General features: G+C 35.8%; 1 long non-coding RNA gene across 1 annotated transcript in view; it reads left to right on the top strand.

Moving 5' to 3' along the window:
* Positions 1 to 27,306, top strand: part of LOC123568417 (uncharacterized) — a 518,489-nt gene that overhangs the window by 39,655 nt on the left and 451,528 nt on the right. Inside the window, exons 2-3 of the long non-coding RNA XR_010580550.2 lie at positions 18,002 to 18,043; positions 19,599 to 19,629. This is a non-coding gene — a long non-coding RNA (uncharacterized lncRNA). The remainder of the gene's footprint in view (positions 1 to 18,001; positions 18,044 to 19,598; positions 19,630 to 27,306) is intronic.

The raw sequence follows: 27,306 nt of genomic DNA, 5'->3' as shown, positions 1-27,306 counted from the left end.
TCTTGGATAACAGTGAACATGTCTATTCCCTAAATTATTTTCAAAACACCTGGCAAAATGTGTGATACATTGTTGGCAGTCAGGGTTATGAAAAAGGACTTTAGTCTCTGCTTGAGAAGGCCTTTACCACTAATTTGGCCAGCTACCTTCTGATGGATGGTTGTTTTGGAGCCAGAAGAGTGTTCTTACTTTGAAGAAAGATGACATCTCCAGATCTAGTATGGAGTGCTTTGGCACCCATTTTCTCCAAGGAAGGGATTCATAGTAGAAAAGTGGATATTGAGTGTAAAGAAGTGTTGAAGTTAGGGCTAGAGATGGAATTTTCACAAAGAACAGCAAAGTTCCAGAATTATTGACTTTCCCTTCACCTCCTGCGTCATTTTTCCTCTAAAGTGGGTCATGTCACCCACAGTTTATTGATATGCTATTGTCCTTTATAATAAGTGAGTCCACCTTCTCTCCCTTACTTTTAGGACAACAGAAAAGCAGAAATAGGCATTAGTTGGGATTCTGGTGACTGAATCTTTGAACTGCCATATGGTACACAGTACAACCACATCCCCCTCACCTATTTATGAAAATGGATATTCATTTTCTAGCTGAATACTGCACAGATCACATTTTTCAATATCATTACTAATGAAGCTTACTGTGTTGCTTTGATTGCTATCTGAATGTGAGCAGCTAATTAGATAGATTGTCTATTTGATGCCTGCTGATTAGCTTATGAAAGCCCTCTGAATTCCTGACTTTGTGAGAAAATGCCCCTGACTTTATGATTACTGATTGATGCTCAAATTTCTGATTGCCGTGTGAATAGACACTTAATAGCTCTGTCACCTTGACAAGGGTTTTGGTATTCATCTGATGAGGAAAACAGAGCAGGGTGCTCTGTTTATCAATGTCTGCCAAACATTTAAGGTTCTTTAGAGTGTGAAGACTGCTATCAGTGGCATCTGTGGCCTCCTGAAAAGGCCAAGTAAATAACGTCATATGGTTACCAAGAGCAATGAGAGAGGAGGCGCTGTCAGTAGCCCTGAGGTTCTGTTTTTCCTCAAGACTGGTTTTAGGAATAGGATTAATATGTAAGGCCCAGAAGTCTCCAAAATGACCATGCACTTTCAACAGTGAGTATGTATAGTATGACTGTAACCTCTGATGCAGACTCTCCTGATTTTGCATTAAAATACCTAGGAAGACACCAAAAACAGAAAAATCATAAAAAGACCAACTAGTACTGACAGTTGACTTATTGTTTGAATCTAGGAGACTCCTCCCTCTCTGTGGTGTGTAAAACTAGATTGTAAATGGACACCCTGATTCAGCTCAATATGATTGCTTAAACTAGGAAAAATGCAAACAAAAACCTCTTATCTTTCCCACTCTTGGTTCCTGGATTCAGAATGGTAAGTTTTGCCCCAAGCACAGAATTGAGTCCCTTCTCTGCTATGTGGGAGTTGCTTTTAACAGCAGGTCTGACATCTCACTCATTGCCTCTCTTTTGGCATCCAAGCAGACAATACAACATTCAGGCTTACAATGACCCTGAATACACACTGATTCCTGCTAAAAAGTGTTTCAAGTCACAAGAGAAGAGGGTACACATGCACTGATTACCTAAAAGACGTGGAATGAGGCAGCGAAGAATGTAAGGCCAACATTGAAGAGAAAGTGAAAATGAAGACAAATTTGACTTTTTTCATATTTTTCCTAAGAGCCGATATTTGTCCCTTTGAAACTTCATGTTGAAATGTTATTCACAATGTTGAAGGTGGGAACCAATGGGAGGTATTTGGATCATGGGAGCAGATCCTTCATGAATAGATTAATACATTCCTTCCAGGATGAGTGAATTCTCACTCTCTTATTTCCCACATGAGCTGGTTGTTAAAAGGAGCCTGTCACCTCCTCTCTCTCTCTCTTGCTTTCTCTCTCACGATGTGATTTCCTGCACACACAGGCTCCCTTTTGTTTCCACCATAAGTGGAAGTAACCTGAGGCCCTCATCAGATTCAGACGCCCAATCTTGAACTTTTCAGCTGTCAGAATTGTGAGTTGAAAAGTTCACAATTGAGCACCTGCATCTAGTGCCCAATCTTCATCACCATTCTGAATCCAGGAACCATTTATTTTTAATAAATTACCCAACATCAGATACCCTGAATATTGGAGTCAGGGAAGGCCATGAATGGTGGATTCCCACGCATAAATGCCTGACAACAAAAACCTTTTCAAAAAACACACCTTTGCACAAAAGTCATCGCAACTTTACACACACAAAAATACTTTTGCAAGGATATTTGCCCGGCCACTGCCTGTCCAAACTCAGACCAGCACCACCCTTGTTACTGATGAATGTAGGCAAGAATAATTATCTCACAACAATTAGATGCCCCATCTCATTTTGTCCTTTAAAAACCTTTGCCTTCCTTTACATTTCTTAATCCTCACATAGATTACTATGGCATATGTATTCCTATTGCAACACCCATTCCTGAATAAATATCATTTTCTTTCAGAGAGTCTCTCTATGTATTTTACTGAGCTTGACAAAAGGGTGTCTGAAGCAGAACTGAAGTGAGCTGACCTCAGATAAAACGGTGGCCCCTAGAATTGAGTGTGGTACTGACTAAACCCATTGTGCTCTCCATTTCTGTCAATTGTCTTTTCTACCTTGGTAAATGTCCTCTCAGATTGTCTGACTTCTTCCCTTTGGTGAGTTCTTTTTGACTTTATTGGCTATCTGATTTGATTATAAGGATATCCTAAGTGAAGGACCCTGCATCTCTCTTGGGACTATGAAAGTCTCTTATGGCAAGCCTTTTCTGGAGTGTCCTTTTGGAGAATACTCTGGTTTCTGCGAAATTTGTATTGTCTTCGAGGCATGTCTTTTCTGGTGAATTCACTTTTGCTTCTTCCTGTGCATCTAGTTTACTATTTTGTTTTATCAATATGGCTGGGTTATAATTTTTGTGAGCACTCTGATTTGGGTTTCATTTTGATATGGTTATGTCCATAGATAAATGATTTGGCTCTTTTTTCCTTTGCTTGTTCCTGAACATTTTCCAAGAGCAAAAATAAACATTCTAAATGGTAGGGATGACATGGCCAATTAAAAGCCACTAGAGCAGTCACCACCATCTAAAACACCAGTCCAAACTTCTGAAATGTTGGTACAGAATTTATACGATTTTTTAATGCTCTAAAGAGATTAGTAAGAAATGGAATAAGTTCTTAAATATTAAGACATGCCAAGGTTTCTGGAACTGCAGCCAGCTATACATTCAAAATTTATGGTCTATTCTCCTGCACATTTTTAACTGATGGACAAATTACACAAAATATAATTTATGGTCATTAAAGGGATCATTCAAATTCTCCAAACTTATTTTTTTTTTAGAACTAGCTCAGATAATTCCATTGATTCTACTTGAGTAGCTTTTAATTCCATTTTTGTCAATGGCCTCTCTCAAGAACTTTCTCAGCTTGTTAAAAGAGCTCACACAGAATGGAAAACCATGCCTACTTCTGATCCAATTAATTTAGGAAATCAACTTGCTCACACCCTTGAGGACACTAATAAAACAAAAACACTAAAAATTTTAAACTTCATTTACCAAAGATGAAAACTTGTAGACAGAGCACTAAGCAGAGAGACCTTCTGCTGTCTGCCACTACTTTACACACACAGATCCCTGGAAAAGGAACTCTACAAAGGAAAAAAATGGTCCATGAAATCTTTCAAATTTCCCCATCTCTGCAGAAGACAAATCTCAGTGAGAAGCTACTAAAAATGTTCCCTTTTAATACAAATTTAGGTTTGTCTGGTTAACAACTGGTTAGGGTAATGAAACAAGTTAATAGAAAGATTGTTATTCTAGGAGAAAAAAATAAATAATGGTTATGAATGCTAGGATCTCAGATCAAATAGTTCAAAGTCTTGAGCTCAGAGCACTAATGTAAGTTATCTCTATGTTACATAAAAATGTTTTGACTGCCACACAGGAACCACAAAAATCCTTGAAAATATATTTTTTTCTAAAATGCTTTCCCACCTGCATTGACATATTAAGCAAACCAGACCAATAAACAAAAGGGAGATTTGTTACTCATTCCAGGCCACTTAGAGAGATTTTGTTTTTCTTATACAATTCATTTAGTCCTAGCTAAAACACAAGAATTTGAATATTAACCCTAAACTCATTTGAAACCAAAAAAGAGAAAAAAGGGTATAAAAATTTTAAAATGTAAAACTGCTTTTCACGTTTATTAGCAATGTTCACATTATTAGTTCACATGTATTAGCAATGTGAATAACACTTTAGTAAGAAATATAATTTGGATCCAACTTTCTTTTATAAACTGTTGAGTTCCTATTACTATGTTTTACTGTATCACGACTGAGATTCTCAAATGAAAGCTATAAGATTTTCATTTGTGTATTTACATATGTGTGTTTACACATTACATATTGTGCTGGGATGACAGGTATGAGCCACTGCCCCCAGCCTACAAATTCTAATTATTATACAGTTAATTTTGTATGCAAAGTGTACCCAACAAAAGATGTGCTTTTGATAAAGAAAATTTTAAGAAAGTCATAAAAATGTGCTATTTATGAGAAAAAAATAGTAACTTTGTTTATTCAGGAGGTTATTTAAAGATTGTTTCAAAATGTGAATTTAGGGTAGGAGTAGAAACGAGATAGGAACCAGTAAGTAGTAGAGAATGGTGTAAAAAAAGTTATAGGTATGAAGATGTATTTTTGGTAAGGAAGGTAAAAAAGAAGAGAATAATTTTGTATGAGAAAGAATCTTGTGTGTAAATTTTTGTTCTTGAGTAAAATGACTGCCTATTTAAGTACGAGGATGAATAGGACAAAGCAGGAAGCAGCATGTCGTGGAAGATGTGTGTAAATTGTGAAAGACCTGTGAGAGATGAATTTATGAAAGAGACTTATGTGTGTTATATTTGGCTACAATTAGAATAATAATTATAAAGACTGAGGTAATTTAGAAATTATTTCTAAAGATTAATCTTTGATGTTAAAAATAGACTGAAAAATTAAAAATTTGGTTCCCTATATTAAACAAAAATATTTTCTTGAAGTATTAATCTACTCTTAGTAAAATTGCAATGGACTTTGATTTTTAATTCTGAAACTTTTTTAAACCATCTTCTATAAAATGGTTAACAGGAAAATAATGAAATGATGCATTTCATTACTTCCAAATTCTTCATAATTTGCTTTTTTTAAATTTTATTTTACAGTTTTTACTTCTGTCATATTTATTTCTGTGATCCATTCAATTTCCCTAGTTTCAGGTTGGAAACATTGTCTTCTTCGTTTAGAATGATAATTTTATTTATTGAAGCGAGATTGCCGGTCAAAGCTTCTCAGATTTGTATCTCAAACGTTCATCCTTTTCTGTATCTCACTGAACATGATTTTAAGGTCATACATCATTGCCTTCAGTTCTTTCTCCCTTTGAGAAAGTACATCTTTTGGTTTGGTTGGGTGATAACGCTCTCCTTCAACATTTTTTTTTTTTTTTAATCATCTTCTGAAATTTTTTTTCTCTAGTTTTAACTCTGTAGTATAGCCAGATGCTGAAATGTTTATTTTCAAGGCATGGAACAGCAATGTTTTCCTCAAGAATAATTTGATTCTCTACCCTTGTCTTTTCTTTTGTTTTGTTTTGTTTGAGATGGAGTTTTGCTCTTGTCACCCAGGCTGCAGTGCAGTGGTGTAATCTCGGCTCACTGCAACCTCTGCCTCCCAGGTTCTCCTGCTTCAGCCTCCTCAGTAGCTTGGATTATAGTTGTGTGCCACCACGCCTGGCTGTTTTTTTTTTTTTTTTTTTTTTTTTTTTTTTTTGTATTTTTAGTAGAGATGGGGTTTCACCATGTTGGACAGGCTGGTCTCGAACTCCTGACCTCAGATAATCCACCCACCTCAGCCTCCCAGAGCGCTGAGATTACAGGCATGAGCCACCACTCCTGGCCTCTTAGCTTTTCTTTATGTGCCTGAATTATTTCATGTAAATAGGAAATTTCCTGTGCTTTTACTAAGAGCCACATATTGAACTGCTCAAGGTACTAGTTTTCTTATTTACGTTCTACAGTGTAAATGTATAACTTTGGACATACACTTTTTATGTATCTGTTTAAATTCAAGTGCCTTTTTCATGAGCTTTGACTTCTGGGTTATCTGAATGAGTTTTCCTTAAGGAGAAGCAATTACACTGCTTTATCTTTATCTCCTCTTTGTAATTGGCCTAAAAAACCACAATTTTACATTTTATAAAAATAATTTTCTGTGTTATCTTTATTAGATTTTTTTATCACCTAGAAAATGAGCTTTGAAAATCTTTTTTTTTAAATATCTATGTAATTTTGTGCATTGCTTTTGAAGTGTTTGGTTATCAATCTGCTTACATGAATTACTACTGATTTACGGTAATCTGATCTATGATCCTGCTTCGATCAAATGTTAAACCTTTTGGTATCTTTAATGATCTTCCCCAGTGTAAAAGTTCTAAATTAAGTCTTTTGTACCTAGAATAAGGTTTGGGATTTTCCAGTTAGGCCCCTAGAGAGCCTCAAATGGCATATTTCTCATTTAGTAGAGATATTAAATGAGTAGGCCTATTTGGTAAATTGTATGGAAAACATGGTCAAATGCAAAGCAATGGTGGATCTTTCCATTATATTCGAGTATGCTATTGATAGGGAAGTTCCAAAATTGTATAACGCTTTTAGAAATCTAACATGTTATCAGTCATAATTCTGGTTATTATTTTATATCCTATAAAATATCCACATTTCCTTCTCAATTTCTGGTTATGTTGAAATTTCATCAGATTTTTATCATCGTTATTCTAAGATTTTGTCATCTATAGTTACTGTTTTGAATTCTTCTCTAAAGACATTTGCAATTAAATTAAAGGAAAAGACTCTAACAAGTCTTAGAATCTTCAAGTACAGGATTCTAGTAACTTTAAAATCAACGGATTAAACAAATTTACAAAGCTCTGATGAAGAAACTAATGAACTCATAAAACTGCTTATCAAAATCAAGTAAAACTAAAATTAATTACATGAGATTAACAAACTGATAAAGACAATTTTTATAACTTTTATTTAAAATATCATTTGTTCTTTATTTAAAGGTTTTGTTTTCCAGATTTAAGATTTTTTTTTTCTCTTAAGCTTTCTATAGTTTACAAAAATTTGGTAAAGTTTACTTTTGCAAAAAGCATTTGTTTTCCGTCTTGATCCTTCTAAAATTCAAAAACTATCCATGAGTATTCTTATGTTTATGGCAAATAATAGTTATTTACATAAGTCCCATAAGAGTCTGCTCTCTTTATAGCAGTATACAATTAGATACATTGGCTATATTGCCAAGGCTTTAATTGAAATATCATACTTGAGAATGTGTATAGAATGCCAAGCTTCAAGAATTTCCAGGCTTACAGTGAGAGTAAAAATTGTCACTTCTTGGTAGACCCAGTAACCTTAATAATGCAGGTACAATCTAAAGTCGGCCTTGGTTTGGCTTTCTGGCCTTAAAATACTTTAAAATCAGATATTCCTATGTGATCAATATACAGAGAAAAAAATGTTTTTAGAGAAAAACTATAACACGCCTGTTACTAGATTACAGCCCTGTAAATTTTGTTCACGTTTTTATTTTCTACCTGTAGACTAGACTAGATCTTGAGTTCTTCATTCCTCTAATTCAACTTTCTTCCACGAAATTACTAAACATGGGAACTGCTCTGCTCCTGAAGATCTGTAGCTGAAAGTATATGAATTTTAAGTGACAAGTCTTGTGCCTGATGTATGGGTCACACAAAAAGTTCACTAAACCACTAAATGCCATAACCAGAGACATTAAAATTGCAAACTAGGACAAGAGGTTGATGCCTTCATGCTGTAGACAGCTTTTTCTAAGATGTCAGAATAAGCCTCTATACCATAATGAGACTGTTACCCCTCCTAATACTTACTTTTCTTACCTGACACGATAATGATGTAATGGAAATTTTATAATCAGTAGTTTCTTCTGGTAACTTGACATAATTCAACCCAAGAGATCCTATAATATCTATTGGCTAAATTAGGAGATGTCTGTGCTATTGCTAATGCTGTATTCTGTACCTAGATTAATTCCTCTGGGAATGCTGAGACCAACATACACAAAATAAGAAAGCAGGCCACGGAGTATAGTTTTTAAAATTCATTCAATTGGTTGCCTTTAGGCCTAAGTTCATGGCTCAAAACTATTATGCAAATGGAGATTAGCATTTTACTGTGATTTTCCTTTCGAAACTTTTTATCTGTTACTTGTTAAATTTCTGCAGAAGTACAGCTTCTAACAGAATAATACTGGCCCAGCACATTGAGATGATAGTAAACTGCAGAATAGAAAAAAAATGAACTTAATAACTGACACCAGGAAGATTTAACCTGAAAGCTACTTCCTTCAAACCACCTTGTTACTGAAATGTGTTTAAAAGGGTTTTGACACTGACTCCTAATTGCCAATCACTTCCTCTGACATGGGACCAGACCAAGAACCTGGGACAGGTATATCCTGTTACTGAGCGAGGGACCATCAAGATCTAACTACAGGGTGATTGATCAGTGGCATTTTCAGAGAAATATCTTGACCAAAAGGGAAAAATGTGAAAGTTGTCAGAATCAAAATGGAGTCACTTGTGTTATTAAAAAAAAACCATAGGCCAGGCGCGGTGGCTCACGCCTGTAATCCCAGCACTTTGGGAGACCGAGGCGGGCGGATTACGAGGTCAGGAGATTGAGACCATTCTGGCAAACACGGTGAAACCCCGTCTCTATTAAAAAATACAAAAAATAAAAAACCAAAAAAACGTAAACCTGAAAAATGGAGACAGTGAAGCCCATGAAGGGAGCCTATGCATGGATGCTTGATAAAAAGTATTACAAAAGACTCCAAAAGCCACAAACTTGCACAACAGCCATCACAACCTAACACAAGAAATACTTTCATGAGGACATCCACCTGGCAACTCCCTGTGGAAACTTGGTCTTACACTACCCTTGTTATTGATTCATGCAGTCAAAGTTAATTATCTCAAAATGATTACATAACCCTCCTCATTTTTCTTTTTGAAAACCTTTGTCTTTCTTTACTTTCCTGAACAGTACATAGTTTACCATGGATATTCCCATTGCAATGCCCATTCCCAAATAAATATTTTCTTTTAGAGAGTCTCTCTCCATTTGTTATTTAGGTTGACAAGATCAGTGCAAATGTTTATGTCTGCAAGCTGATGTTTGGGTAATGGGTAAACTACTTTAGAAAACGGTCTGTCATTTTTTTGGTAACATTGAACAACTCCTTCCTTGCTGCACCCACCAGACACGGGAAGAAGGCACTTGTGTGTGCATGTCCACAGCCCAGAGACTCTTCTCATGTGGCAAGAAGCAATGAGAAAGCACAAGTGGACAGGTTGTAGTTGAAGGTGCTGATGAAGACTTGAAATGACATCTTGTGTGGCTTTAATTCCCATTCACCTGTCACTTTCTCATGCATGGATGTCTGATAAGAAAAACTATTAAAAATTTTTAATGTAGGCAAAATAATTTGTCTTTTGTTTTCAGAATAATACTTTCTGCATTTTGTTTGAGACAGGCTCACCACCTTGAAATCATAATGATATTTTCAGTGATTATTTTTCTAAATATTTTAAAGTTTTGAATTTACGTTTCAGATTTTAATCTAACGGGTATTGTTTTTTGTGTCTGACAAAAGGTAGGGGGGATTCAATTTCATTCTTTTTCTTTCTACATGGTTATCATGGTTATATAATTTTCCCAGCAAAATTAATTGACAGATCCATGGTTACATAATTTTTCCAGCGAAATTAATTGACAGATCCATCTGATCCAAATTGAATGGCAATGTCAGTTTTTAACGTACCCTTTTTTCACATGTATGCATATTCTGGTTCTGGGGTTTCTGTTGAGAATTTGATTAGAATTGCAATGAAGTTATTAATCAATTTGGACAGAATTATTGTACTGTTTAGTCTTCTTATGCGTGAATATGTTATGTATCTTTATGTAAGTCTTTAATAATTTTTAAAGAAAATTTTATAATTTTCTGGATAAAGAATCTACATATCACTTGTTGCATTTATTCCTAAGTATCTTATATTTTTGTTTCTATTTTAAATGGAGATGTTTTAAGTTTGCATTTATGTTTCTTGCTAGAATATAAAAATGCATTGATTTTTTATTTTTTCTTGTGTCCAGGAACATAATTAATTAATGTCTTCTCTTAATGTTAATATGTTTATCTATCTATGTATCTATTTATTTATTTGGAATTTGCTATGTACATAGCCTTATGATTGCCAATAATGATATACTTCCTTTCTCTTCTCCAATCCTCATACTTTTATTTTCTTCTTGTCTTACTACAGCTGTCAGTGCTCTATTGAAAAGAAAATGCGGGAGTTGGTATCTTTGTTTTTTTCCTACATGTTAAAGAGAATGCATCAGCATTTCACTGCTAAGAATATATCTATTTAAAGGTTTTTGCAGATTTTCTTTTTAATCAGGATATGGACATTTTCTTTTATTCATGGTTTGCTAAGGATTTTAACTTTATGAAGACCGGGTGTTAAACTGTTGTGCATATATTTTCTGCAACTATTGAGATAATCATATATGGATTTACTTTGTTAATGTGATCATATGGTAATTGCATTAATAGTTTCTAAAATTTATATTCCAAGATGATCTGAAATTGATCATAATGTATTATACTTTTATATTCATTACTGAATTTAATGTGCATATGTATATTTTATTTTTAGGAATTTGCAGTTAATTACATGAGTGAGATTTTCATATTTTCTCTCTTGTTTTGCCCTTTGTCTAGTTTTGATATCAAGTTTCTACTACCCTCATAAAAAGAGCAGAAGAGTAATATTTTTGTGTTCCTTAAAAATGTGGAAAGATACAAAATGATCTTCCTTATTCTTATCTGTCCTTGGAATTTTTGTTAGAACTTGGCTCTAAACCCATGGAGGCCTGATGGCTTTATTTGTGGGAAAATATTCTGTTTACTTGATTGAATTTGGTTAATGTTTAAGAAGCAATTCAGATTTTAAATTTCTTATTAGATAACATTTGTAATTTGTATTTTTTTTAGAATGCTTTCATTTCCTAAGTTTTCAATTGTTTTGACACACAGATTTCATAATAGATTATTACCTATTAAAAATCTCTTTTCTATTTGTAACTTTAACTTTAATATTGGTTATTTGTGTGTCTTCACTCATTTCATGAACAGTTTTCCTAGACGTTTATCAATTTTGTTTTTCCAAAGAACTTTAGTTTTCAATGTGTCTTTTGAAAACAAAATATTGTCGGATTTAAAAAAAATCCAGTTTGGCCTGGTCATAGTGACTCATGCCTATAATCTTAGCATGTTGGGAGCCTTGAGGCAGGAGGATCACTTGAACCCAGGAGCTTGAGACCAGTATGGGCAACATAGTGAGACCCTGTTTCTACAAAGCACTTAAAAAATTAGCTGAGTGTGGTGTGCACTACTGCAGTCCTAACTACTTTGGAGACTGAGGCAGGGGGGTCACTTGAACCTAGGAGATCAAGGTTTCAGTGAGTTGTGATCCTACCACAGCATTCTTCCAGCTTATGTGACAGAGACAGACCCTGTTTCTAAACAACAAACAAATAAATACGAAAACATCCAGTTCGATGAGTTTAACCTCTTACATAAACATTGAGTGTAGATTTCATATTGTAAATTTATTTCCAGGGTATTATTTTGGTGTCTCTGTTTGTCCAGTTTTTGCTCTGTCTCTCTCTATGATTTTTTAGATTTCTGTTTCTCAGATTAAATTATTTTTTCTTCAATTATTTGGGATTGATAATCTCTTTATGTTTTTTAAGTGGTCGCTGTATTAGTTTTCTATTTTTGCTGTAACAAATTTACCACAAACTTAGTGACTTAAAACAACAGAAATGTATTGTTTTATGGTTCTGGAGGTCTGAAGTCTGAAAGAAACTGGGCTAAAATCAAAGTGTCAGCAGGGCTATGTTCCTTTCTGGAGGCACTGTGAGAGAATCTGTTTTCTGGCCTTGTCTGGCTTCTGAAGGCAGCTGGCATTCCTTGACTCATGATCCACTTCTATCTTTCAGGACAGCAATGGTCCATAGAACTTTTCCCACGTTGCATCATGCTGACACCAACTCTTCTGTCTAGCTCTTCTACAGTTGAGGATGATAGCAATTACTTTATGATCACCTGTATAATCTAGGATAATCAACTTATGTTAAGATTAGCAGATTGGAAATCTTAAATTCATTCGCTACCTCAATTTCCTTTTGCCATGTAATGTAATATTTACAGGTTCCTGGGATTAGGATATGGACATCTTTGGAAGGCCCTTATTCTGCCTACCACAATCACTCTAGAAATTTTAGCATGTATATTTGGCTTAAGAAATCTAATGCTAATCTGTATCTTTCTCCCGAACAAGACACGGTACTTAAAACTTGTAAATTTTTACCCATACCCTTTTTACAGGCAATTCAAGATTTTAGTTCTATCTTGATTTTTTCCAATCCAAAATAGAGGTTGCTGCTATTATTTTCTAGACCAAATAATCATTTAGATATACCTATAACATGTAGTATTGATTGCACACAATTCCTTCTTGCATCTTTCTTCTGGAATTATATCATTATTCCTTTTTTTTCCTTGATGTATTTCATTAGTGAGACTCTTGTTAGTGACCTCTTTCAACTTTTATTTGTATGTAAACATTTTTATTCCATCTTAATTTTAAAAAATAATATTGCTCAGTATATACATCTAGATGGAAAGTTACGTTCTCACAGCAATGCGGCCTTCCATATTTTTGCTGTTGAAAAGTTGAATGTCAGTCAAATTGTCCTTTTTCTAAAAGTAAACTAATTTTTTTTTGTTTGCATGCTTCATTTCTTGAGTTCTACAGCTTCATTAAGGAATATCCTAATTTGATTTGATATTGATTTCTGGCTCTTTATTCAGTTTGCGGTTTATTTTCTAGAATTTAAGAATTGTTGTCTTTCATCTACTCAGAAAATTCTTTGCTATTATATCTCTAAGTATTGCCTATTTGGTTTTTTTTTTTTAATGTGTCTGTGTTGAGGGGGTAGGTTCTCTCCTAGTTCTCTAACTAGATATATTGGGTTTTGTTATTCTATGTCTTCTGTATCGTTACCTAAATTTTATATTATTTTTATACTATATATATGATAGATTCAGCATTTTAATGGGCCACTGTTCTACTGCTGCGTTTTGGATAATTACTTCAATTCTATTTTTCAGGTGACCTGGAAAATACCTGATGATTTGAATAAGTCCAGCCTTTGGGGTTGATTTTGTGGTTTTTTTTTTTAAATTTTTTATACTGGCTTTATTTGTGTATGAGTTGTTTCTATATTTGTTTAATGGTTTCTCATTGTTAGTTCATGTTTCTTGAAAATTTATGCTTGATAAAGGATGTCTGTGTTAGTTTTTGCTGGTTACTTGAAGGCCCAATCAACCCAAAGGCTTGTGGCTAAAGTTTTTCAGGCCACATAAATAGTGTGAACAGTAGCTCCAAACCCGTGTTGTTTAGGGTTCTGGCTTATGAATTCTCTCAATTGCCTTTTGTTTGTCTGTCTGTTCCATACATTCATAGCCAAGATCTACATAGCAAACCCTCTGCAGGGAGAAGTTCTTATGTTCATAGTTCACTCACTGAGAGTGTTGTCCTTTGGTGGTCTCAGGTTTATTAGGATCTCCCTAATATTGGAACTCCAGGCCTTGTCTGCTTTTACTTGGCCTTTTAATGTGGCCCATTAAAATTCATATATATATGAATTGAAAACAGGTGTTGGGAACAAGCCCCCCAAAATCTGGCCATAAACTGGCCCCCAAACTGGCCATAAACAAAATCTCTGCAGCACTGTAACATGTTCATGATGGCCATAAATGCCCATGCTGGAAGGTTATGGGTTTACTGGAATGAGGGCAAGAAACACCTGTTCAGCACAGGGCAGAAAACCACTTAAAGGCATTCTTAAGCCACCAACAATAGCATGAGTGATCTGTGCTATAAGGACATGCTCCTGCTGCAGTTAACCGGCCCCACCTAGTCCTTTAATTCGGCCCATCCCTTCATTTCCCATAAGGGATACTTTTAGTTAATTTAATATCTATAGAAACAATGCTAATGATTGGCTTGCTGTTAATAACTACGTGGATAAATCTCTGTTTGGGGCTCTCAGCTCTGAAGGCTGTGAGACCCCTGATTTCCCACTTCACACCTTTATATTTCTGTGTGTGTGTCTTTAATTCCTCTAGCACCGCTGGGTTAAGGTCTCCCTGACCAAGCTGGTCTCGGCAAACAGGTACTTGAACAGATATTTGTACATCAACGTTCATGGGAGCTTTATTCACAGTAGTCAAAAGGTGGAAACAATCTAAGTATCCATTGATGGATGAATGGATAAAAAAACCAAAATGTGGTGCATACATACAATGGAATACTATTAAGCCTTAAAAAAATGAGATTCTGATACACACTACAACATGGATGAGCCTTAAAAATATTATGTTAAGTAAAATAAACCAGCCACAAAAGGATAGATATTATTGTTTCATGTATATGAAATATTCAAAATAAGCACATTCTTAGAGACAGAAGGTAGATTAGATGCTATCAGTAGCTGGAGAAGAGAAAAATGGATTAGACCACAGTTTAATGGGTGTAGAGTTTCTGTTTGGGGTGATGGAAAAGTTATAGAAGTAGATAGAAGTGATAGTTGCATAACAGTGTGAATGCAATTAATGCCACTGAATTGTATACTTAAAATTGTATCTTTAATGTTATATTTATTTCAATTGCACTTAAAAGAAATTCCAAATAAAGCCAAATCTCAGCCCCCACATATTAGCAGATGCTCTCAGAGCATTCTCTGACTGTAGTGTTCACTCAGCCACAGCTCTTAACATCCACGGTTTCTGATTTTTGCCCTTTGTTTACCTCTGCCTTGCCATGTTTTAAAACTATGTTAAAATATATCTATCTTATTCAGTCTTGAGGTAATCAGTTGAAATATTTTTAGAAACAATTTTCCCCTGGAGAAATTTGTGAATCAGAAAGCACATATCTGATGGTTGAGAGCAAGGATAAAAGGTATCTATTGTTTGCACCAGGAGCACACATCCCAGTAATGATGGGTGGATTTGCCCGGCCACATCATTCAATCTTGCCCCGTAGTCCAGATGACCCTAACACTTGTGCCAAGTCAGAGGATTCAGAACATGATGGCTACAATTGAAACTCACTCATCTCCAGCTGCCTGCTCATTTTTCTGGCCATTCAGGGGGAGATTCAAAATCTGCTCTTTTGTTCCTCTCTTTTGCTCTGTAATTATATTTGCTTTCACAAAAAGCTGTATGAAGGCTAAGTCGGAGATTTGTGTGGTGCAAGATGTCTCAGACGGCTTTCTGTCCGTAAATGGAAGATGAGGATTAATTCCTTTATTTCTCAAGTAAATCAGTGTGGATCCATTGGCATGCTGCTAGCAAAAGTTCCTTGATCAAATACATTTTTCACAATGTACAGACTGCCAACTGTTGTTACAGCACTCTGAAAAGAACATTTTCTTGACTTTAGTGTCAGTTGTGTTGACTTTGAATTTAGAGGCGAAAAAAAGCCATTAACCTCTAGAAATTATAGAAAAATGGTGTAGCTGTATGGTATGGCAAAGTAATGGATAAACAATTATATGCAAATGAATGCAGATACTAGAGGTCTTAGAGGGTAGACTCTCTAACTTCTCAAATGATTCTCTTGCCATAATCTTGTTAATAGTGGAGCACATGTTGAGTCTTTGTTGGCCTTTTAACACTTTTGTGAGGATGTACTAACAAGTCAGCCCAACCTATCGCTTTTTCAACTGTATTCCTAGGAATAACCAGTTATGTGAGAGCTCAAGCTATTTTAAACAGCCTGATTACATGCATTGATTGATGATTGGATTCAGAATAATTTTCTTTCCTTGAATGAGAAAAAGTGCCGCTATTGACCCTGTTTGTTCAATCAAAATGGTAATGCAACATAAAGCATGCCTGCTTGCGGCACCAGCAAGCCAGGGGGAGTCTAAATTATGCAGGGTCTGCCTCTAAGCTGTGTTTATGAATACAATTGATTGACATTGCCTATGGCCCCTCCTCAACACACATGCATCCACATGAGCTCCTCTTATTATAGATAAACAAGGCATTGGGATTGCAGAAATGGCTTTACTCCATATTTCACTGGAAAGATAATCACTACTCTTCCTTATTTGTGGTTAATATGCCATCATGTGTAAAAGGGAAAATGATTAGATGTAATGTATTAGCAGGAGCACTGAGAGTCTACACTTGGTAAAGAAAGTAGATTATTTAAATATCTGCCTGGAGTTTTGTGTTCTTTAGATCGCATAAAGTGCCCCTCTAATGACAAAATGTGTCATTGTACTCCATTTCTTTCATGTTTCACTTGTTGCTCTGGAATTGCCTCCTTGGCCTCCCACTTCATGAGCACTTCAGCCCCTTGTGAGCTCCGTCTTAGCAAACACTGCCAAAGGGGCACAAAAATCTAGAAGGTATGTTGCCATCTGCTTCCACAACCTGATTTTTCAAAACAGCTTCACGTAGTGTGTGGGTGAAGTGATAGAGGAGACTTGCAATAGGGTTGAATGGAGATGGGGTCAGGACAGGATTCAATAAGTAGGGAAAAAGACCAGAAATTAAAGCAAAAACAGTGTAGGGAAGAAGTGTTACTTTTTCTGCTTGCACAGAGGTGGCCCCTCTTCTGGGAAATGTACCCTCTTACTTCTTTGAAATTTTCTTCTTCCAGACCAACCATCCAGTGCTGTTGTGGGGCTTTATGTTTTTGAGGACCTCACACTGTTGGTCACAGTTGATTGGTTCGGGGATGGCGACCCATTGACATTGTGATCATGCTTCTGATTTTGAGTGAAGTTTAGAGGGTGCACATTTCAGTTATTTTCTTATTGGTTTAAAGGGTGCAGATATGAGATGGAGAACCTGAAACATGTAAACCTTGAAGCTACCAGCATTCATGGTTTCAGTTGTATAAGGGAAGCTCATATGGAAGAAAGAATTTGTTATCTAGATACAAGGGGGAGCTGAAGAAAAAGCCTGGGTAGTATTTGAGACCACACAATCATTTGGTCGTCTCTGAGACCCAGTGGCATCCTATCTTGCTAGAAGCTCATGTATTTTGTGAAAACTAATTTGATTTGTATTTCTAATACTACCAGCCAAAAGTTCTGATTATTAGCACAAAATAATTTCCTCTGGAAAATGTACTGTTAAATCAGTTCTAAGGATTTCCCATATGCTAAAGTTTGGATAATTTTTCTTGATGCAAAAAAAATCCTTTTTGATGGTTGGAATTATAAAAATTGGATGGCAGAGGCAGAAGTGATTGTTGCTTCCTTATACATTTCCCATTACTGCATTTCTTACATATATAATTATTTGTTAACATCCATAGCCCCTAAACATCCATGAGCTTCTTAAAGGAAGGTCTTCTTTTTGACTGTACAGTTTCACATCCTGGAACAGTTTTGGACAAAATAAAGCTTCCAAAAACCATTTGTTCAGTTGGGTTTAATTGTGCACCTCAGGATGCCTCCCTCCTAAGGATTTTGTCTCTCCTCAGGATTTTACACTGCCCTGACTGAAGTGTCAGGCATCACTCTCTCTCCCCTTCCCAGGATCTTTCACTTCTCCTGTGCCCACTGCAGATCCTACCTATAGTTCTGTTTCCCATCCTGGGAACTCTGAATCTCAGGGAATTCCAGGAACACCAGATAGCTTCGTGGCTTTAGGAGGATCAGCTCTTTGATATTCTGTTGTGTCTCTTTTCAGAAACAAAGCTCCAAATTTGGAAGCAGCAGTCAAACTCCACAGGTAAGAAATAATGTCAATCATGGCCCATTCCATTTACCTGGTTGGACACTTGGATGGTTTATCTCAGCAGGTTTCTCTTCAGAGAACATTTGTTACCTTTTCCAAATCCCTGTAATGAAGTCAGCATTTAGTTTCAACTCTGGAAAAAGGCACAATTATTTTAACCACAAGTCTATATCTCCTCAACTTCCCATTTATTTTAGAAATGTAGGTGGGAGGAAACTTTTTTTTTGAGATGGAATTTCACTCTTGTTGCCCAGGCTGGAGTGCAATGGCGCGATCTCGGCTCACTGCAACCTCCGCCTCCTGAGTTCAAATGATTCTCCTGCCTCACCCTTCTGAGTAGCTGGTATTACAGGCATGCGCCACCACACCCAGCTAATTTTTTGTAATTTTAGTAGAGACGGGGTTTCACCATATTGGCCAGGCTGGTCTCGAACTCCGGACTTCAGGTGATCCCCCATTCCCAGCGTCCCCAAGTGCTGGGATTACAGGCCTGAGCTACCAAGCCCGGTGGGTGGAAACATTTTTTTTAAGTGCCTGCTCTAGAGTTCACATGTGCGTTTTTCATTTAATGCCTCTTTGACAGTAGATAGAAGAACTGGCACTCAGAGAGATCCAGCATTTCACCCAAGGTCCATATAGTACTTAGCAGAGCAGGACATGTTAAAGAGGCTGAACTTTGGCATATTTGAACCCTCAGAATGCCCACAGTCCTCACCGTCCATTAGGTTATCAGTGAATGATGACGAACTGAGCTAACCTAGCTTCAAAACCTAACTGTCAACTATTACCCAATATTCTTTTAGGAAGAGATAAAATGTCATTTAGATATTCCGGGTCATCTACAAAACTCTTATTTGTATTGTTTCCAATAACGTTGATTGGATTTGCACGTAATAATTTGTTGTTTTTAAATATTGGACTTAAGTTCCAGTATTGTCCAAATTTTTAAAAAAGTTGGCTTCATTGCTTCTGTGTAAGACCATAGCTGTTTACCTCAGTTTGAATCTACCAAAATGGGTTAGGGTGACCTTTGAGGAAGGAACTGTGTCTTATGTATGTTTTGTATGTATGTAAATCAATGATGTTTGTTGAATTTATAGAATTGTACAAGTGTCACCATAATCCAGTTATAGAATTTTTATCAACCTCAAAAACTTCTCTTGAGCTGGTTTGTAGTCAGTCGCCACTGTAACTTCACCCACCTCCCCTGCTAGAGACATCTTCTGGTCTGCTTTCTGTCTCTGCTTTTGTTTTTTCCCCTGGACGTTTTATATAAATATAATCATACAGTATGTAGTCTTCTGTGTCTGGCTTCTTTTACTTAGTGTATTGTTTTTGAGGTTCAAATATATTGTAATTTGTGTCAATGTTTCATTCCTTTATAATGCTGAATAATTCATTCATGGATATAGAGCACATTTTGTCATATTATCCATTTATCATCTGATATTTGGATTGTTTAGTTTTTGGCTATTATATTAATAAAAGTGCTTTATGATCACTTGTATTAAAACTGTTGTGTTGACACATTTTCATTTCTCTTGGGCAGATTACTGAGGGTGAAATCACTGGATCATATGGTAAGTTTACATTTTACTTTTTAAGTAACTGTCAACCTGTTTTCCAAAGTGGCTACACCACTTTACATTTCTACCAGCAACATATGATGGCTCTATTTTCTCCACAACCCTGCCAAAATTAAGTATTTTGCATTTAATGCAAAAATCAGACTTTTTAATTATAATCATTCTAGTCGGTTTTTAATGTATCTCATGTGTTTAATGCCATTTTCTCAATGACATAACATATAGTAGCTTTTCATGTGCTTATCCAATTGTGCCTTCTTGGGCGAAGCCATGTGTACATCGTTCTTGGAATATACAAGCTTTGCCAATTTTAAGAAAATTGGTCATTTGTCTTTTCAGTTTTGAATGATCATATGTATCATATAATACTATTTTATGGTATTATATGATGTTATTAAATTATATATTACATATTATGCTTTATAATGTATATTGTAGAGGAAAGTCCTTTATCAGATATATATTTTCCAAATATTTTTTTCTCAGGCTATGTGTTGTCTTTTCATTTTCTTGATGATGTCTTTTGAAATGCAAATGTTTTTCATTTTAATAAAATGCAATTTATCATATTTTCTTTTACGACTTAAACTTTGGTATTGTATCTTTGCCTAACGCAAAGTCTTGAAATGTTATTCTTGAATTTTCTTTGAAGAGTTTTACAGTTTCGGCTTTTACATTTAGGCTGATAATTAATTTTGAGTTAATTTCTGTGTGCAATGTTAAGTAAGCATCTAAATGCACCTTTTTGCTTGTGGATATCTAATTATACAAGCACTATTCATTGGGAAGACAGTTAAATCGCCTTTGTCAAAAACAATTACTCATAAATATAAGGTTTGTTTCTGGACTCTTAATTTAGTTTCCTATGCCAATACTACATGTATATTCTACACTGTCATTTTATAGTAAGTTTTGAAATCTGGTAGTATAAGTCCTCCAAATTTGTTCTTTTTTTGAAAATTCTTTAGACTATCTGAAATCTTTGCGTGTTCATATAAGGTTGCTATTTTCTAAAAAAAAAAGTCTGCTGGGGTTTTAACAAGGATTGCATTCAATCTAGACATCTATTTGGGGAAAACTGCATCTTAACACTATCAAGGCTTTTAATCCATGAGCATGGAATGTCTATTTATTTAAATTGAATTGAGTTTGGAAGTAATATATGGTATTTAGCCTAGAAATCATATACATCTTATATTAATTTTCTCCTAACTATATGATTCTTTTTGTGAGTAGAATTTTATTTTCTTATTTCCTGATTGCTTATTGCTACTATGTGGAATATATGTAGAATTTGTGGGTATTGATCTTTTATCTGCTAAATTTATTTGCTTATTCTGTAGTGTCTCTCTGTGTGTGTATGTGTGTGTGTGTTTATTCTGCAACATTCTCTATATGTAAAATTTTTACCCGTGAATAAACACAATTTTATTTCCTTAGATCTGAATCTCTTTAATTAAGCTCTCTATCCCTTCCCCTTCTCCTTCTCCTTTCCCTTCCTTCTCCAGCTCTTCCTCTGCTTCTTTTTATTTTCTCCTCTTCCTCTTTCTCTCTTTTCCGTCTCTTCTCCTCTTCATCCTCTTTTTCTTCTCTTGCTTTTGCTTGTTTTTTTCTCTTCCTCCTTCTCCTTAATGACTTATTTAGTATTTCTATCAGCTTTTCATGTGCCTATTATCCATTTGTACTTTCTTTGGTGAAGTCATATGTACATCTTTCTTAGTATACACAAGCTTATTATTCTGCTTTGCCTTAATGTACTGGTTAGAATTGTCAATGCAACGTTGACTAGAAGTGGAGAGAGCATACCAGAACATCCTTGCCTTGTTCCTAATCTCGGGGAAAGGATTTAGTTTTTCACCATTAAGTATGACGTTAGATGAAGGGTTTCTTTTTGTTGCTTGTTCGTTTGTTTTTTGTATTTTTAGGTTAAGGAAAATTTCAACTTTTTCTTGTCTGTAGTGAGATTTTTTAGGGGTGGGGGTTTGGGATCTCACTCTGTCACCCCAGCTGGAGGGCAGTGGCATGATCATGGCTCGCTGCAGCCTCAAACTCCTGGTCTCAAGTGATCACCCTGCCTTAGACTCCGAAAGTGCTGGGAGTACAGGCATGAGCCACTATGCCCAGCTTGTGAGATTTCATTATGAAAGGGTGGTACATTTTCTCACAAGCTTATGCTTCATCCTTGGGGATAGTCATGTAAAATTTTCCCTTTATTTTATTAATATGAGTGGTCTATTATTGTAAGTGATTTCAAATGTTTAATAAACCTTGTATTCATGATATAAACTCCACTTGGTCATGGTGAATAATTTTTATTATATGTTTCTGAATTTAGTTTGCTAAGTTTTTTTTTTTTTTTTTTTTTTAGTATTTTTGAGTCTGTGTGATGAATACTGGTCAGAAGTATTCTCTTCCTGATAATGCTTTTGTAAGGTTTTGGTGTCGAGATAATATTGCTCCTATACTATTACTAATGAAGTGTTTGTTTCTATTATATTTTCTGGGAGGATTGTGAAGGAATGGTCTTCTTTAAATGTTTGGCTGTAATTCACCAGTGAAACCCCTTGGGTATAAACTTTTCTCCAAGAGAATATTTTTAATTGATAAATCAACTTCCTTGTTATGTCTATTGAGATTATTAATTTTTCTTCTGGGTGAATTCCAGTGAAGTGTGCCTTTCTAGGAATTTGTCCATATAGTCTAACTTGTCTAATTTGTTGGAATACAGTTAAGCTAATATTTCGTTATAAACTTTTTAGTTTTTGTGGAGAAGATTGTAATATCCTTCTTTCATTAGTAATTTTGATAATTTGTTACTTATTTTATTTTGTTAGTCATTCTTACTCTACTAAAAAATACAAAAAATTAGCCGGGCGCCGTGGCGGGCGCCTGTAGTCCCAGCTGCTCGGGAGGCTGAGGCAGGAGAATGGCGGGAACCCGGGAGGCGGAGCTTGCAGTGAGCCGAGATCGCGCCACTGCACTCCAGCCTGGGCAACAGCGTGAGACTCCGTCTCAAAAAAAAAAAAAAAAAAAAAAAAAAGAATAAACATTTGGTTTGGTTGATTTTATCATTATATTTTTGTTTTCTGTTACATTTTTACTCTAATCTTCATTGTTTAGTTTTTCTTGCTTTATATGTAGTTTGCTCCTCTTTTTATAATTTGCTAAGGTGGAAATAGGTCATTTGATTTGTGATCCTTTTTTTCTTTTCTTTTTGAACATGTGCATTTAAAGCTACAGATTTCCCTCTAGGACCATAATTGCCTTCATAAATTTTGATATGTTGTGTGTCTGTTCATAATTGCAATAGTATAAGCTACTCCTTAATTTCTACTTTGACTCATGGATTATACAAAGTATATTATTTAAGGTAAAAATATTATGATTGTTTCAGATTTGCTACTATCACGAATTTCGAATTTAATCTTGAGCTGTCAGAGAACATACTTTGTATACTTTCAATCTTTTCAACTCATTGAGAATCGTTTTATGGCCCAGAAACTGACCTATTCTCAATAATGTTCTATGTGTGTTCGAAAAAAAGTTTGTTCTGCAGATTTTGGTTGATGTGTTCGACTAATATTCCTTAGAACAGGTTGTTTGACAGAGTTATTTAAATTCTCTATGTCCCTGTTGATTTCCTTTCTAGTTTTTCTTTTTTTTTTTTTTTTTTTGTATTTTTAGTAGAGACGGGATTTCACTGTGTTAGCCAGGATGGTCTCTATCTCCTGACCTTGTGATCCGGCCGCCTTGGCCTCCCAAAGTCCTTTCTAGTTTTTCTATTATTATTTGGGAGTGAAGCATTGACATTTTCAACTATTCTTAATATTTGGCTATTTCTCCTTTGAATTCTGTAAGTTTTTCCTTTACGTATTTCAGGATTTTTTTTTGTGAGGTTTTATATATTCATATTTTTAAAATTTTCTAACGTATTAGTATTTCATCCTTATGAAATATCCCTCTTTAACTCTAGCAGTATTTGTTTTAAAATGTATTTTGTGTAAAATTAATGTAGTCAGTTCAGCTCTTTCATGGTAATTATTTGCATAATATATGTTGTAATTTTTGCCATTATTTTCTTTTCAAGCACTTTATGTCTTTCAATCTAATGTGTTCCTCTTGTAGACAACATTTAGCAAGGTTGGCTTTTTCTCATATTTCTCTAAGGCTCTTTTCACTTTTTTTGCCTTTTCTTTATATCATATAATTTTTATTGATCAATATTCAAGTTCACTAATTCCTTATGCCATGTAATGCCACTTTACATTTTATATTATATAATGTCTTTGTTACTTGCATTTTTACTCAGTTTAACAATCTTTACTATTTGAATGAGGTTTGAATGGTAGACCATGTTTAATATAATTATTGTTGCGTTTGGTTTTAATACTATTTTGATACTTGTTTACCAATTGTCTTATTTCTGGTTTCCCTGTTTCTCCTGTATTGCTTTTTGTTTTGTTTTCTTTTGTTTTGAGACAGAGTCTCGTTCTTTTGCCCAGGCGTAATTTCAGCTCACTGCAAGCTCCGCCTCCCGGGTCCATGCCATTCTCCTGCCTCAGCCTGCTGAGTGGCTGGGACTACAGGTGCCCAACACCACGCCTGGCTAATGTTTGCTTTATATTTTTAGTAGAGACGGGGTTTCACCGTGTTAGCCAGGATGGTCTCGATTTCCTGACCTTGTGATCTGCCCGCCTCAGCCTCCCAAAATGCCGGGATTACAGGCGTGAGCCACCGCACCCAGCCTCTCCTCTATTGCTTTTTAAAGCCAATATTTTGCATATGACAATTCAAGTTTTCTGATGATTTCCTACTGATAGTTTTAGTATTTTCTTTGCTGTTTCTTTCAGAATTACAATATGTTTCTTAACATAAACCCAATTTACCCATAAACCCAATTTACTTCATTTACCATATTGCAATAAAATACATTAATAAAATTTTGTTCCAACATATCTTCTATTTGTCTCTCCATTGGACTAATAGTGTTATATAATGTTACATATATATTTTATAAATATATAATCTATAAGTTTTTCTTTATTTATATTATTAAAATGTACATTCACAGAGCTTTTTATTTACCAAAGCCTTTACTATTTCCAGTGTTCTTCGTTTCTACTTTTGGATTTGAGCTACACCCTCTGGTATCACTTCCTTTCAGCTTAGATTTATTTCAGTGATTTTGTTAAGTCATGTATAACAGGAGTGAATTTTCCTTAGTCTATTTTTCTTGGAATGTTTTCCATTCACATTAATAGTAAGAAGAAAGTTGCTGAATGTAGAATGCTTGCTTGACATTTTTTTTCTTTTGGCATTTTGAATATGTAATTCTAATGCCCTTTTGTTTCTATTATTTTGGATGAGAAGTTCTCTGTTTATCACATTGTACTTCCTCTGTATGTGATGAGTCATTTCATTTCTCTTTTGCTGTTCCCAAGGTTTCTCTTTCTCTTTGTCTTTCAATCATTTGACCAAGGTATGTCAAGGTGTGACTCTATGTTTACTCTACTTAGATTTTGTTGAGCTTCTTAGATCTTTAGTTAATAATTTTTATGAAATTTAAGATATTTTTGTCAATTTTTTTACTCTTCTCTATCTTTTTACTACTTCTGAAACTCCCAGTACACATCTGTGTTTCATGTTTTCTCAGGTCTAATAGAATTTGTTTACTTCATCTTCTTTCCCTCTTGATATGGTTTGGATTTGTGTCTGCACAAATCTCATGTCGAATTGGAGGAAGGGCCTGTTGGGACGTGTTGGGGGGTGATGGGGTTGGATTTCTCCCTTGCTGTTCTTGTGATAGTGAGTGCGTTTTCATGAGATCTGGTTGTTTGAAAATGTGTGGCATTTCTCCCTTCATGCTCTCTATCTCCTGCTGTGCCATGGTAAGATGTGCTTGCTTCCCCTTCACCTTCTGCCTTGATTGTAAGTATCCTGAGATCTCCCAGCCATGCTTCCTGGACAGCCCATTGAGCCATGAATCATTTAAACCACCTTTCTTCATAAATTACCAAGTCTCAGGTAGTTCTTTACAGGAGTGTAAGAATGAAATAATACAGAAAATTGGTACTAGGAGTGGAGTACTGCTATATAGAAACCTGAAAACGTGGAAGCAAATTTGGAATTGTGTAATGGGTAGAGGTTGGAACAGTTTGGAGGGCTCAGAAGAAGACAGAAAGATGAAGGAAAGTTTGGAACTTTCTATAGACTCATTGAATGGTTTTGACCAAAATGCTGATATTAATATGGACAATGAAGTCCAAGCAGAGGTGGTCTCAGATGGAGATGAGGAACTTGTTGGGAACTAGAGTAAAGGACACTCTTGCTATGCTTTAGCAAAGATACTGGCAGCATTGTGTCCTTGGTCTAGGGGCCTGTGGAACTTTGAACTTCAGAAAGATTATTTAGGGTATCTGCTGGGAAAAGTTTCAAAGCAGCAAAGCATTCAAGATGTGGCCTGGCTTTTCCTAACAGCATACAGTTATGTGCAGTCACAAAGAGACTGTCTAAATTTGGAATTTATGCTTAAAAGGGAAATAGAGTATAGATGTTTGGAAAATATGCAGCTCAGCCATGTGATAGAAAATAAAAACCCATTTTCTGGGGAGATATTCAAACTTGCTGCAGATATTTGCATAAGAGGAGCCAAATGTTAATCACCAAGACAATGGGGAAAATATTTCCAGGGCATGTCAGAGAACTTCTAGGCACAGAAGTTTTCCCATCACAGGCCCAGAGGTCTAGGCGGGAAAAATATTTTCTTGGGCAAGGCCCAGGACCTAGCTGCTCTGTGCAGCCTCAGAACATGGCACCTGGCAACCCGGCCACTCCAGCTCCAGCAGTGGCTAAAAGGAGCCCCGGTACAGCTCAGGCTGTGGCTTCAGAGACTGAATGCCCCAAACCTTGGTGGCTTCCACATGGTGTTGGGCCTGTGTGTGGGCAGAAGGCAAGAGTTTTGGAGTCTCTGTCTAGATTTCAGATGATGTGTGAAAATACCTGGATGTCCAGGCTGAAGTCTGCTGCAGGGGTGGAGCCCTCATGGGAACCTGTACTAGTGCAGAGGGAAAATGTGGAGTTGGAGCCCCCACACAGAATCCCCAGTTGGGTACTGCCAAATGGAGCTGTTAGAAGAGGTCCCCCCATCCTTCAGATCCCAGAATGGTAGATCTATTGACAGCTTGCATTGTACACCAGGAAAAGCCACAGGCATCCAATGCCAGCCCATGAAAGCAGCTGTGGGGGCTGTGCCCTGCAGAGCCACAGAGATGGAGCTGCTCAAGGCTTTGGGACCCCACCTCTTGCACCAGCATGCCCTGTATGCAAGACATGGAGCCAAAGGAGATTATTTTGGAGCTTTAAGATTTAATGGCTGCCCTGCCAAAATAATCATCTTTGGCTTAATGGGGCCTGTAGCACCTTTGTTTTGGTCAATTTCCCCCATTTGGAATGGGAATATTTACCCAATGCCTATTCCCCCTTGTATCTTGGAAGTAACTAACTTGTTTTTTGATTTTACATGATCACAGGTGGAAGGGACTTGCCTTGTCTCAGATAACACTTTGGACTATGGACTTTTGAATTAATGCTGAAATGAGTTAAGACTGGGGAACTGTTGAGCAGGAATAATTGTATTTAGTGATGTGAGAATGACATGAGATTTGGGAGGGG

Source organism: Macaca fascicularis, chromosome 13 (assembly GCF_037993035.2).
Source record: "Macaca fascicularis isolate 582-1 chromosome 13, T2T-MFA8v1.1".
Taxonomy (NCBI): domain Eukaryota; kingdom Metazoa; phylum Chordata; class Mammalia; order Primates; family Cercopithecidae; genus Macaca; species Macaca fascicularis.
Note: the sequence above shows the minus strand (reverse complement) of the source record. Positions and strands in the feature narration are given on the sequence as shown.